Source organism: Heliangelus exortis, chromosome Z, assembly GCF_036169615.1.
Source record: "Heliangelus exortis chromosome Z, bHelExo1.hap1, whole genome shotgun sequence".
In the NCBI taxonomy this organism is placed as follows: Eukaryota; Metazoa; Chordata; class Aves; order Apodiformes; family Trochilidae; genus Heliangelus; species Heliangelus exortis.
In genome coordinates this window covers 31859678-31871037 of record NC_092454.1, presented here as the reverse complement: position 1 = coordinate 31871037, position 11360 = coordinate 31859678, and positions in this window count along the sequence as shown.

Here is an 11360-nt window from a genome sequence, read left to right as displayed (position 1 = left end):
GTAGTTATTAAAGGGAAAAATTGTGAAAGAGGCCAAATTATCAGAATGGAAAAAATTCTAATTTTCATGTGAGATTTCTGTTCCTACATTCCTACCTTCCTACATTCTCTACTTGTTATGGTGTGGGCTTTTTTTTTTTTCATGAATATAGAAGCTGTCTGCTAAAGCCAGTGAAGCTTTATACACATCATTTAGAGATGCAACATATTTGTAATTGAAAGTTGTGTGCTAAAATATGACAGCTTAATGTAGCTGAAGGCTGTCAAGCAAATTATTTTCACTTTTTTTGCAAATATCTTATTAAAAATTATACTGAAATGAAATCTAATATAAGGGACCGGTGGAGAAAAAGAGCAACTAAAAAAAATTTTTTTTAAAATTCCTTGCAGGATCCACTGAATATCTAACATAATTGGGCTGCCATCATTAAATATTTTTAGATAATGTGGAACAGAATAGGCTTATTAGAACATTTATCACTGAATTAAGCCAATGTTTTATCAATTGCCTTAAACTTGGCAAAGAAATGAAGGCTGGTCTTGGTATGTAAGACTTGTGTACAAGATACAGAAATGAAATGCACTCACTTCAGGGTGATGTGGGGCTTTTTAGTGTCTCAGAGCTGCTCCAAAACATCATCCCCTCTCTAGCTGGTGAAAGTCAACAGACGTTCAGGAGGTGGATGTTACATCTGTTGTTAGTCAGAGAAGAGGTGCTGAAGTCCATGTCGATATATTTGAAAGTCTCAAATAACATCTGTTATTACTATGATTTAGCAAAGCCTCGTCTGTTTTTATCTCTCAGAGTGGTTTTTTTAGTGGACTGTACTTAATGTAGAAAGGAGGATTAAAATGTTCCTTAAGACGGCTGTCTGTTCCCAGAATTAGAAGAAATTTGGGAAATTTGGGAAAACATATATAAAGATGCTCTGGATTATATTATAAAACAGTTTACTGACAGAATTGGTCAATCTTCTGTGGATGACATTTCCATGTTCAAAAGACTAAAGCATCTTTGTGTCTAGTTTCTTCCCATTTAAATTGCAGTTTAAGGGGCTTAAATGGTAACAGGAGTTTGCAGATATTTTGATTGAGTTGTGTTATTTAGCAGGTGTCTCCCAACCAGACAGTTTTCTTCCCATGCCTATCTGTAATCTGTGACTTATTATACTACATCAACCTAGTCTTTAGCTTCTCCTGACTAGCAGCAAAGTGTTCAGCTACTTTTTGACATTTTTTTCCTCTTCCCTCTTGCTCTTTCAGTACAGCTTAGGCAATTAGGGCACATCTTCATTTTCATTGGAGTATAGAGATACTCATTAAAAAAAATACATGAAAGACAGGAACATACTGGAAGTACAGACATGAAGCAGACAGTGGCAATCCAAGCCTGCCCATGAAACACTGACCCAGGAAGACTTTCTCCAGGGACAAGGATTTGTAGCTAGACTTGACTAAACCATGGTCTCTGTTCAGGCTTCCAGTAAGGGCACCAATTAATGTCAGTTATGATGGTCACTTTTTGACCATTAGGAAAATTCTGTAGTGTCTCTCCCTCGTCATGGTGAGTACACTTCATAGCATAAAAACAATTTTGTGTGGTCTTTTTGGTTGTATTGATTTTGTCTAAGGAAAAACAATAGAGTTTTGGGGAGTACTGTGCAAGGGAACAAAATATTTTTGGTACATACACTCTCTCTGTTTTATTAAACAAATATTTTATGCTCTGTCACCTCAAACTTTCACCACTCTTTCGACACAGACCTTAATTTTTGCTTAGGTCAGTTTTTTCTTTTTTTTTTTTTTTTTTTTTTTAAGGATGATCATCAGTTTCTTAAAGAACAAAGTACAGGATGATCTAATGAAAATGATAGAACTACAAGGGTCTGAGGCTTTCTTTTATACACTTTGAAAATAATAGTACGAAGATTTAAGGTTGTTAAACTCTGTTTCTAAACCACCATGAATAATAATAGAAATAATATGTCTAGGATTTTCAAGGAACCAATTTTAGAATGAGATTATTTTTTTCTCAGAATTGATTTATAAATTATAAGCACGGAGACAGAAGTTAAATGCAGGTTAACAAAAAGATGAACAGGAAGACATTTAAGACTGGATTTGTTGAGCTGACGTTGACCCAATTACTGCTTTTCTAAAGCTTTTAAGCGGGGAGATTCTTGCACTGGGTATATACAGTTTGAGTATTATCTGCTTCAATGTCTACTGGATGGTTTTTGGGCTTTTAGTTGGAAGGTTTTTTTCCCCAGCCTGCCATGATGCTATGGCTCTGTTAGATACAGGGAAACCTGCTCATGGAAGGCTACTAAACTTTCATAGAAAAGAATGTATCAGTTCAGGATTAAATACTTGTACTATAATGTTTGAGGGGAGGAACATTTAATAATTGCACTAGAACAAACCAGGTTTCTTTGTGATCTGCACAATCAAAATATCCTTAGATCTCTTTTCCTTTCCCATCCACACCATGAAGTCCCTCAGAAAATGAGGATGTAAACTCTTATCATTTTTAATGATTATTTTGTTGACTATTTATTGCCTAAAAGCTCCTCCAGAACACTGTTGGAGTTCACAGTCCTGAAGGATGTAGAGTAAAATCAGAAACCTGAATTTTAGGAAAGAAAAATTCCAGCTGTTCAGGGAGTTAGTTAATAGGCCTTCCTTGAAAACGTCTCTAAGAGAAAAGGGAGAAGAACAGAGCAGGCAGATCTTTATGGACATTTCCATCTACAGAACATGAGAGTTCTTGATCGTCAGGCAAGGGGCCTGCGAAAAATCAGGCAGAGAAGTCAAGAGACTGGCCTGGATGAGTGGAGTCTTGTTGGTCAGACCGAAGGGCAAGAAGGAACTGCACAGGCAACAGGAGCAGAGACAAGTATCCTGGGAAAAGAACAGGGGTACTGTCCACTTTTGTAAGGATGGGATCAGGAAGGCCAAGGTGTGGCTGGAGCTGAACTTGGTAAGGGATGCAGGGAGTAATAAAGGCTTCTACAGGTGTGTCAGTCAGAAAAAAAAAAGGTCAAAGGAACCATTGCCACTCTGGTGAACATGACTGGCAAGCTGGTAAGAGTGGATGAAAAAAAGGCTGAGGTACTCAACAACTTTTTTCCTTCAGTCTTCCCTAGTAAAAGAAGATCAGGTTCATGACCACCTGAGGAACATGAACATTCATAAACCTACGGGACCTGATGAGATAAATCCCAGAGCCCTGAGGGAACTGGCAGAGGCAGTTGCCAGGCCACTCTATGTGATTTTTAAAAGTTGTGGCAGTCAGGTGAAGTCCCTGGTGGCTGGAAAAAGGGAAATGTTGCACCAATTTTTAAAAAGGGTAGAAAGACAAAAACTGGGAGCTAGTGACCTGTCAGCCTCATTTCATTGCCTAGGAGAATCATGAAACAGATCCTTCTAGAAGATATGCTAAAGCACATGGAGGACAGGGAGGTGATTCAACAGACCCAGCATGGCTTCATCAAGAGCAAGTCCTGCCTGACCAACCTAGTGCCCTTCTATGATGGAGTGTCTGCATCATTGGTTGGGGGAAGATCTCTGCGTGTCATGTCTCTGGACTTCTGTAAAGCTTTTGACACACTTCCCCACAACCTCCTTCTCTCTTAACTGGAGACATAAAGATTTGATGGATGTATTTTTTGAAGAGTGGTGATGGATGGGATGAGTGATGTCTCTCATGGGACCATATTCGACCAGTACTGTTTTAATATCTTCGTTAGGGACATATAGACAGTGGGATCAAGTGTGCACTCAGCAAGTTTACAGATGACAGCAAGCTCAGTGGTGTGGTTGACATGACTGAGGGACAGGAGACTATCGAGAGGGACCTCAGCAAGCTCAAGTCCAACGAGGCCCAGTGTAAGGTTCTGCACATAGATCTGGACGATCCTCAATAGCAGTACAGGCTGGGGATGAAGAGCTCTGTGGAGAAGATCTTGGGAGTACAGGTGGATGAAAAACTGGCATTGTTTGCTGGCAGCCGAGAAAACCAACCATATCCTGGCCTGCAACAAAAAAGTGTGGCCAGCAGCTCAAGGGTCTGTAGAATTAGACAGGCCTTCTGCAATGGCCCACTAATTGTGATCTGATGACAACTTTCTTTCTCAAGTACTGAATGGAGAAGTGTTTGTGAAGGAATCTTCTGTTGGAATTCATCATAGTTGTGCTGGTCAGCTGGTGGACACAGTTACTTTAAACCAAGGTCATAGCTCTTAGGAACTGAGGTGTTACACAGAGCTTAGATCTAGCTTAATCTCCCTTGGCAGTTCAATTGATTCTTTGATATTTGCAAAGGTATGTAACAAAGCGGATAAAGTAGTGTCTATTTTTGAGTTGACCTCAGGAAATCCTGCTGAAGTATTATTAGCTGCATTTTTGAAGTTAGTTTCATTCTTGCACCACTCTAAAGTGTGCTGAATACTGAAACTCTGAAAAAAATATGTCAAGAAATGCTGAAATTACTGTGCCCTTGCCAGCCATGGCTCTTAAAACACTTAATATAGACTCAGCAATGGCCTTTTGTTATGAAAGGTATGTCACCAGTTTTGACTCAAGGTTCAGTGTTGTGGCCTTTGCTTTGGAGGAAGAAAAAGTGTTGCATAAAAAAATAACCACTGTGATAAAAATTTCACTAGGCAGCAAGGCTTCCAGTACGCCTTAGCACCAAACCTCTGAGTGTAACTTCTAGTACAGAATTTTCTCCTTTTAGTAAGAGGGAATTTTGAATCAGCTTTGAGTTAATTCATCTATCAACACAGGTTTTGCTTTGTTATTATGAAGTCTTTTTACCATTTTATCCCTAGCACCACATCTAAGTGTTTTCTCTGTTAAATGTATTCCCATCTTCAGCAATGTACTTGCTGATTTCACGACACTGTAGGTCAGCTGCCTCAACCTACATAATTTTCTTTTCTTTTTTCTGTACTATACTGTCTAACCATGAGTATGAAAAATTTTCCATATCATCTTTGACTTCTTTTCGCTAATGCCAAATGCATTTTTACTTCTGTAGCATTTCTTTTTTGTTCCCTTTTGCCATTCCAAATAACAAACTGTTTTGCTCTAATTTCCCTGACTACTCATTCACCTCTCATACTGCTTCTAAGTATCAACGATCTAACTCAACACTCCTTTTCTTCTCCCCATGGTTTGCCTCATCTTTGCTTCTCCTCTTTCCTCAACAAGATTTCTGTGTTTTTAGGTAACCTGATGGATATCTTAACAACTAAAGAGATTACTCTTACAAGATTTACCTATTTTTCTCAATGAACTTGTTGATGAACAAAACTACCAGAATACCAAGCTGTTCTCTTAGTATCTGTGGACTAAATAGGTAACTTGTACAAAGCTTCTCCTCGGCATACTTCCTTAACCTCTCATTTGTTTCTGCAAACAGAAAAAAATCTCAGATACACAATTAAAACAGAAAGTATTGTCTAAGAGCACTGTGGTTTGATGAAATCTAATTTGAATCTGTGGGCTTTTTTCTGTCAACTTCAGCGTATTTTGGATCAGGTCCCAGATGAGTTTTTTTTCCTCCAGTACTGTGAGTACTCAATTATGGATTTCCTAATGCTAAGCCATGCTGGAAAGGGGAAGGGTTTACACTTCTGGAGCCTTCATTTCTGGTAACCATATGTCTTTCAAAAGCAATGTTCATCAATGGAGGAATGATGGAAATTCTCTCTGCTATACCTCTTTAATTACAAGAGCAAACATCCTCTCACTGTAGTCCCTCCAGAATCCAGGAGCCGTGTTATATCCTTCTCTTGTGTAGTCAGAACTACCAGAAATTATCTCTGCCTTCCTGATCCAATACTCCCACCTCCCATGTAGGTGTTAATATTATTGCAATGCATTCTTTGATTGATGGCGCTCAGGACAGAGCACTTGAAGCAGCTCTGAAACTAGGAAGAGCCTTCTTAGCTATTTCCCTTCAGAAAATATGTCTTTGTCTAAAGGCTGCTGGATATTGCCTACTCACTGGCTCTTTTTAGAAGGTGTACATGCTGACATTGTATACATACTTAATACACCTGCAAACAAATATGCACACACACATTTAAACATTTTTTATATGTATATGCACATGCACATACATAGAATTACAAATTATCATTTTCTTTTCAGCTTAACTATAACATAGGCAGAATTTCAAAAGAAGCAATTTGCTTTTTTTACCTGACAAAGTTGCTCTGCCTTTCATGTGTTTTAGTCATTCTCAAGCACTGACACCTCAAATCTTGTTTTGACAGCTGGAGAAACCACTTAATAAAGCATGCTGTTGCCTGAAGAAAGGCTGTCAAAATACAAGTTTCAGATGAAAGTCTAAACTGGTGAGTAAGCACAGTAAATATGAGTGGAGTCATTGCACAAGTCTATCCTCTTCTTGCTCACCTGAGCAGGTAATTTCTCTTTATAGCTTTCACTGTTATGTCATGGGGAAAAATTAGACCCCCTTCCTTCAACCTATCCTAGACTGGCATTCCTAGTTTCATAAAACATGCTTAAATATTTGTGTAACTGCCTTCAGATCCTGATCTGGGAAAACATTTAGCATTTTAATTTTAGGAAACATGAGAAAAACAGGTTACCTAGGCACAATATAATGTTTGCAGGTATTCTGTGAAGCAGATGCAGGAAGCAATGCGGTAAGTGTTCAAAAGGTCTGGGAAGTGCTTTTCTCGAAATTCTGGAGGCATTGCATCTGTATGCATGACTGTTTCTGGGAATGCTGACCTATCCCCTGCTGGGAGCAGCTGAGCTCGACAAGGAGGAGAGACACACGTGTTTTCCTTGCTTTGCAAATGCTTCTCTTCCACACCAGGCTGAGCAACAGGCAAAGGCAGGAGGGAAGTATGGGAGGCCTGGCTGCTAGGGAATGGCTGCAGGTAGCATGAGGCCACCTGCCCCTTCTGCACAGAACCAGGTGTCCAGCTCAGGACACATCTCTTACCACAGGGGCTCCAGGTCTGCTCCCAAGGCATATGCCAGCCCCTGAAAGGGAAAAACACTTCATCAGTGCATCTGCTAGCAGAGCTGCCGAGCGTTCCCAGGAGGGGCTTCCCTAGAAAGACAGGGCAGAAGCTGCTGCTGCTGCTTGGGATCTCCCTGCATAGAAGCAGAAGAGCCCGTGATTTATTCAGCCACTGTCCGAAATGCCCTGTGGGAGGAGGTGTAGGTATGCTAACCTCAGATGGGTATAGGCTGCACTGCTCACAGTATCCACATTTGATGAAGGCTCCTCAACTCACAGCCACTGCCAACAGGGTGGTTCCAAATAACCTTTGTGTGCATACCTAAAAGGTGAAGTAAGGTCATCTCTGCACCCACTGCATAGCCTGCCCAAGACAACTCACTGATTATGCCTTTCAGTGGCACAAATACTTTGTGTTATTAATGTATCGTGTAAAAGCTAGAGAACTGGTTTTAGTCAGACAGTGAATCTGAAACATAGCAGCAGCTTGTATAATCAGAGGAGGAAAAGTCTGTTTTCAAACAAAGCAATAAATGAAGCTGTGGGATTTGTGCAAATGTCTTGGTCTCAGGCAACAGAGGTGTAATAGGATTCTGATCTCTCTTCTGTGTGTGAATTTCAGGCTCTAAAAAAGCACCATGTTACTTTAGCTTGGCAGTGCTAGGGTTCTCTTAGAGATGACAAAATGGCCTACTGAGGTAATAAAGACTGGTAATAAAAACCCTATCTTGCATTCTGTCCTGAGGAGAGACATTGAAAAGTGCTACTGGCTACATTACTTTCTTAATGGATTCATTCTTAGTTGCTGTCAGAACAACATACTCCCAGTATATGAAGCAGAAGAAGAAAGACATTAGTGGAAATGAGAAAAAAATTCTAAACAATTTTCCACCCTCCTAATCTTTGGCTCAATCCAGATTCAAATCTGTCAAGGGAAAAGTCAGAGCAGCTTGGCATGTCTGCTTTAAGATAATAAAAAAGAGCAGGCCTTCAGGAGCTATAAGTACTACACCAGTTGCAGCTGTTTGAGCAATCTAATACAAGGAGTAGAAGCCACATGCACCAGTTGGAAATTACTTCCAAGATCCTTTATGCTGGAGACATACTAGTGGGTCCTTGCATAAGACTAATTTCGAGGGGGTTTTGTCCCTTGAACAAGAGAGATGGTGGAGCAAGGTGTTAGAAACTAGCTCAGTCATTAATTTTCAGTGCAGAATTCAGCGGGGAAACAATAGGCAAGAGGTAAACCCAAGAGCATTCCTCATGCTTTAGCATTTGTGATTGTAATATTTACCATAAAAATGCCACAGAGGTTGTCTCTCATAGATGGTAATTTATCACTCAACAATATTAAAAAATTGTAATTGATAGACCTGTTAGAAAGCTGCACGATAATAAAAGTGATCTTTCTCAATGTCATTTGTGATAAAATGTATTTGGCACTTTATACATTTCATAAACTTAATTGCCATTTTAATCATGCTAGACATCTCTAATACAGACATTATTAGTTGCCCTAAAACACAAGTCTAAAAGTTCTTCTACTAAGCAAGCCATCTGACATTTAATAAGAAAGCTTTGTCAGTGCAGAGAGCAGAGTGCAGAGAGGCATGAGAAGTCCTCATCAGTTGTGAATGGAACATAAAACATAATAGCCAACTTTCATAAAACTAGTTGGTGAATAAAATGAGACCACTGAGTAGGTGTATTATAAAGGGAGGGGTATATGTGCCACAGAGAGAAGAGAAAAAAACCACCATTAATCCCCATTTTATGATGCAAACTGTGTGTGCATCCAAAGGGTCTGGACTGGTGGACACAGCAGCTGCTTTCATATGTTTTCCATAGAGTGAAGAGAGTTTGGAGACTGGAATATTTGTGAACAAATGAAATCTTGGCATAACCCTGGAGCAGAGGATGGGTATTGTAGGTTTGTCAAGAGCAGTGTGTCCACAGTCACCTGGAAGATATGCACTGCCCTTTATTTTTTCCTTTCTAGGAATATATATTCTTGTTGAAATCTTGCAGATGAGCTACCTTGTGCAAAATATATTACTAGAGACTCCTGTGGAACCACTGAGTTAATGATGGTTAGAGAGCCACATGCAAAGAAATTAGATGTTCTGGCAGGGCTGCTCACTCTATGACAGTGTAGCCTGCTGAGTAAAATTTTTGTAGAATGGTAGGCACTGTTTAATTATTCCTCTAAGGGATTTATGAAGACGGAAGATAGGCTGGCTTAGAGAAGGATTCTTGTTTCACTGGAGTTTGTAATTTTTCCATGCTTTTCCTTTATGGATTGATTTTTTTAAGTCATACTAGCTACAAAAATGGTTGAAATTTAATCAGAATATTCTGAACAGATGTGGATTCTGAGTACAGAATCTTCTTATAAACAAATCTGTATGTTCAGCTATTCCCAGGCCTTGTTTTGTCTTTTTTTTTGTTTGTTTGTTTTGTTCTGTTTCTTGTTTTTTGTTTTGGTTTGTTTTACTCATGAGTTTTTCGGAGTTACATGGATGGACTCAAAGTGCTGGAATTGTAAAGAGACTACTTTAGTGCAGGCAACTCTGTAAGGAAGGATTCTGTTCATTACACTCATGTAAGAGCATTTTTATTTTCAACAAAAAATTTCAGAACACTATCTTGACCTGTGGCTTGCTGGTGCTAGGACAATGCTTTTAGTAGTGGGCTTTACTTTGTCCTTGCCTTATTGAAATAGTTTCTGGTTTTAGAAAGAGATAACTAGATGCTTCAATAAGAATTATTTTAATGCTTTGTTGTTTGTTTCTTTGTTTAAATAAAGGTGTTACATTCAAGGTACTGAAATCTGTGGAAATGTTTAAAAGCTTGAAGTTTCTAATTAGTATCACAATCATATGCTATGCCTGAGATAACACATATCAGTTTTGTAATGTCTGGATGTGCTCCCATGTGAAAATTCTTTTATTCAGGTAGCTTATAATTAGTTTAGTTACAAACTCTAATTGGGAAACAAGGAAAGCTATCAAACAATATTCCAGAAACTATTCATCTAAAATTCTTCTAAACACAAATTATGGTTCAGTCAGGTTCTATCCAGAAAGAAACAACTCTAGACAGAGCAACACTTGTGATAGAAACTAAACAGAGATGTGGCAGTGAGAGGGACAGTTTATACAGTGAGGGGATAGTTTATATAAGTGGCTGTGGGCTTTCATTCAGATGATCTTTCTTCTGAAACTGCTGTGCTTGAAATGGTTTTGGATTGAGCTTCTCTGAATACAATGTTGAGCACAGACATGAAGAGAAACAGTGAAATATTGGGCTGTTTTGTTGGCTCAGTCTTCATTTGTGCTTGCATTTCATTTCCTCTTTTACTCACTCTGGACAATTCTAGTAAGTTCAGCTATGTTTGCCTTCAGAGATATTGCTAATGCTTTATTGGACAGGAATCCAAATGTGTATTTGCTCCAGGCAGAGATAATTTCACAGACTTGAACTTCCATTATAAACAAACAAACAAGCAAAAAACCAATGTCCAATGTTTGTTCAACATGATTACCAGCTCTGTGCAATAAGCAGGAACCAGAGTAATTACTCGATTACTCAATACCTCTCTTTTTCTAGAATACTTTTTTTTTTTTTTTTTTTTTTTTTTTTTTTCTTTTTTTTTTTTTTTTCCCCCTCAGGTGTACCCCTAAGCATTTCTCCAATCATTTTTCCAATTTAGGAGAGATGACCAATTTGTGACAGTAAAAAAGCTATTTGGAGCTTCGACTTAAATTCTTTCATGTGTTAGTATGACTGCAAGTGGCTAGAGGTGAGAGGTTAATGGGTGCATAAATCCCTGTCTTTGACACTCAATCCCCTTTCATAAATGTGTGCAGTCCCCAAGGAAGGAACCGTTTTTTTCCTACAGCCCAGGAAAAAATGTTTTCTTTCCTCCCTATTACTCCTCAAGAATTTGATTTGTTAAAGTTCCTACTCCCTTTATTAAAAGTCTGAAGAAATAAGACAGTCAGAAATATACCCTTAGTACTACATTGGTCAAGACATGAAGCTAAGGATTAATCTAAATATATGCTTTAGATAAAGAGTTAGCAGTCCTCACAGACTCACAGAGTGCTTAGGGTTGGAAGGGACCTTACTGATTATCAAGTTCCAACACCCCTGCATGGGCATGTATGCAACCTGAAAACATAGATTTTGGTGTGTCTTCTTTTAGTGCTGAAGTAATGCTTATTGTTACTGCTACAATGAAGTGCTGTTGGTATAAAGTGATAACTTTATTTGAAAATCCTTCTAGGAAAGATTACATTTGTCTCAGATTCCTTTTTGTCATAAAGATGACAAAAAAACCTATAAGAGACAGA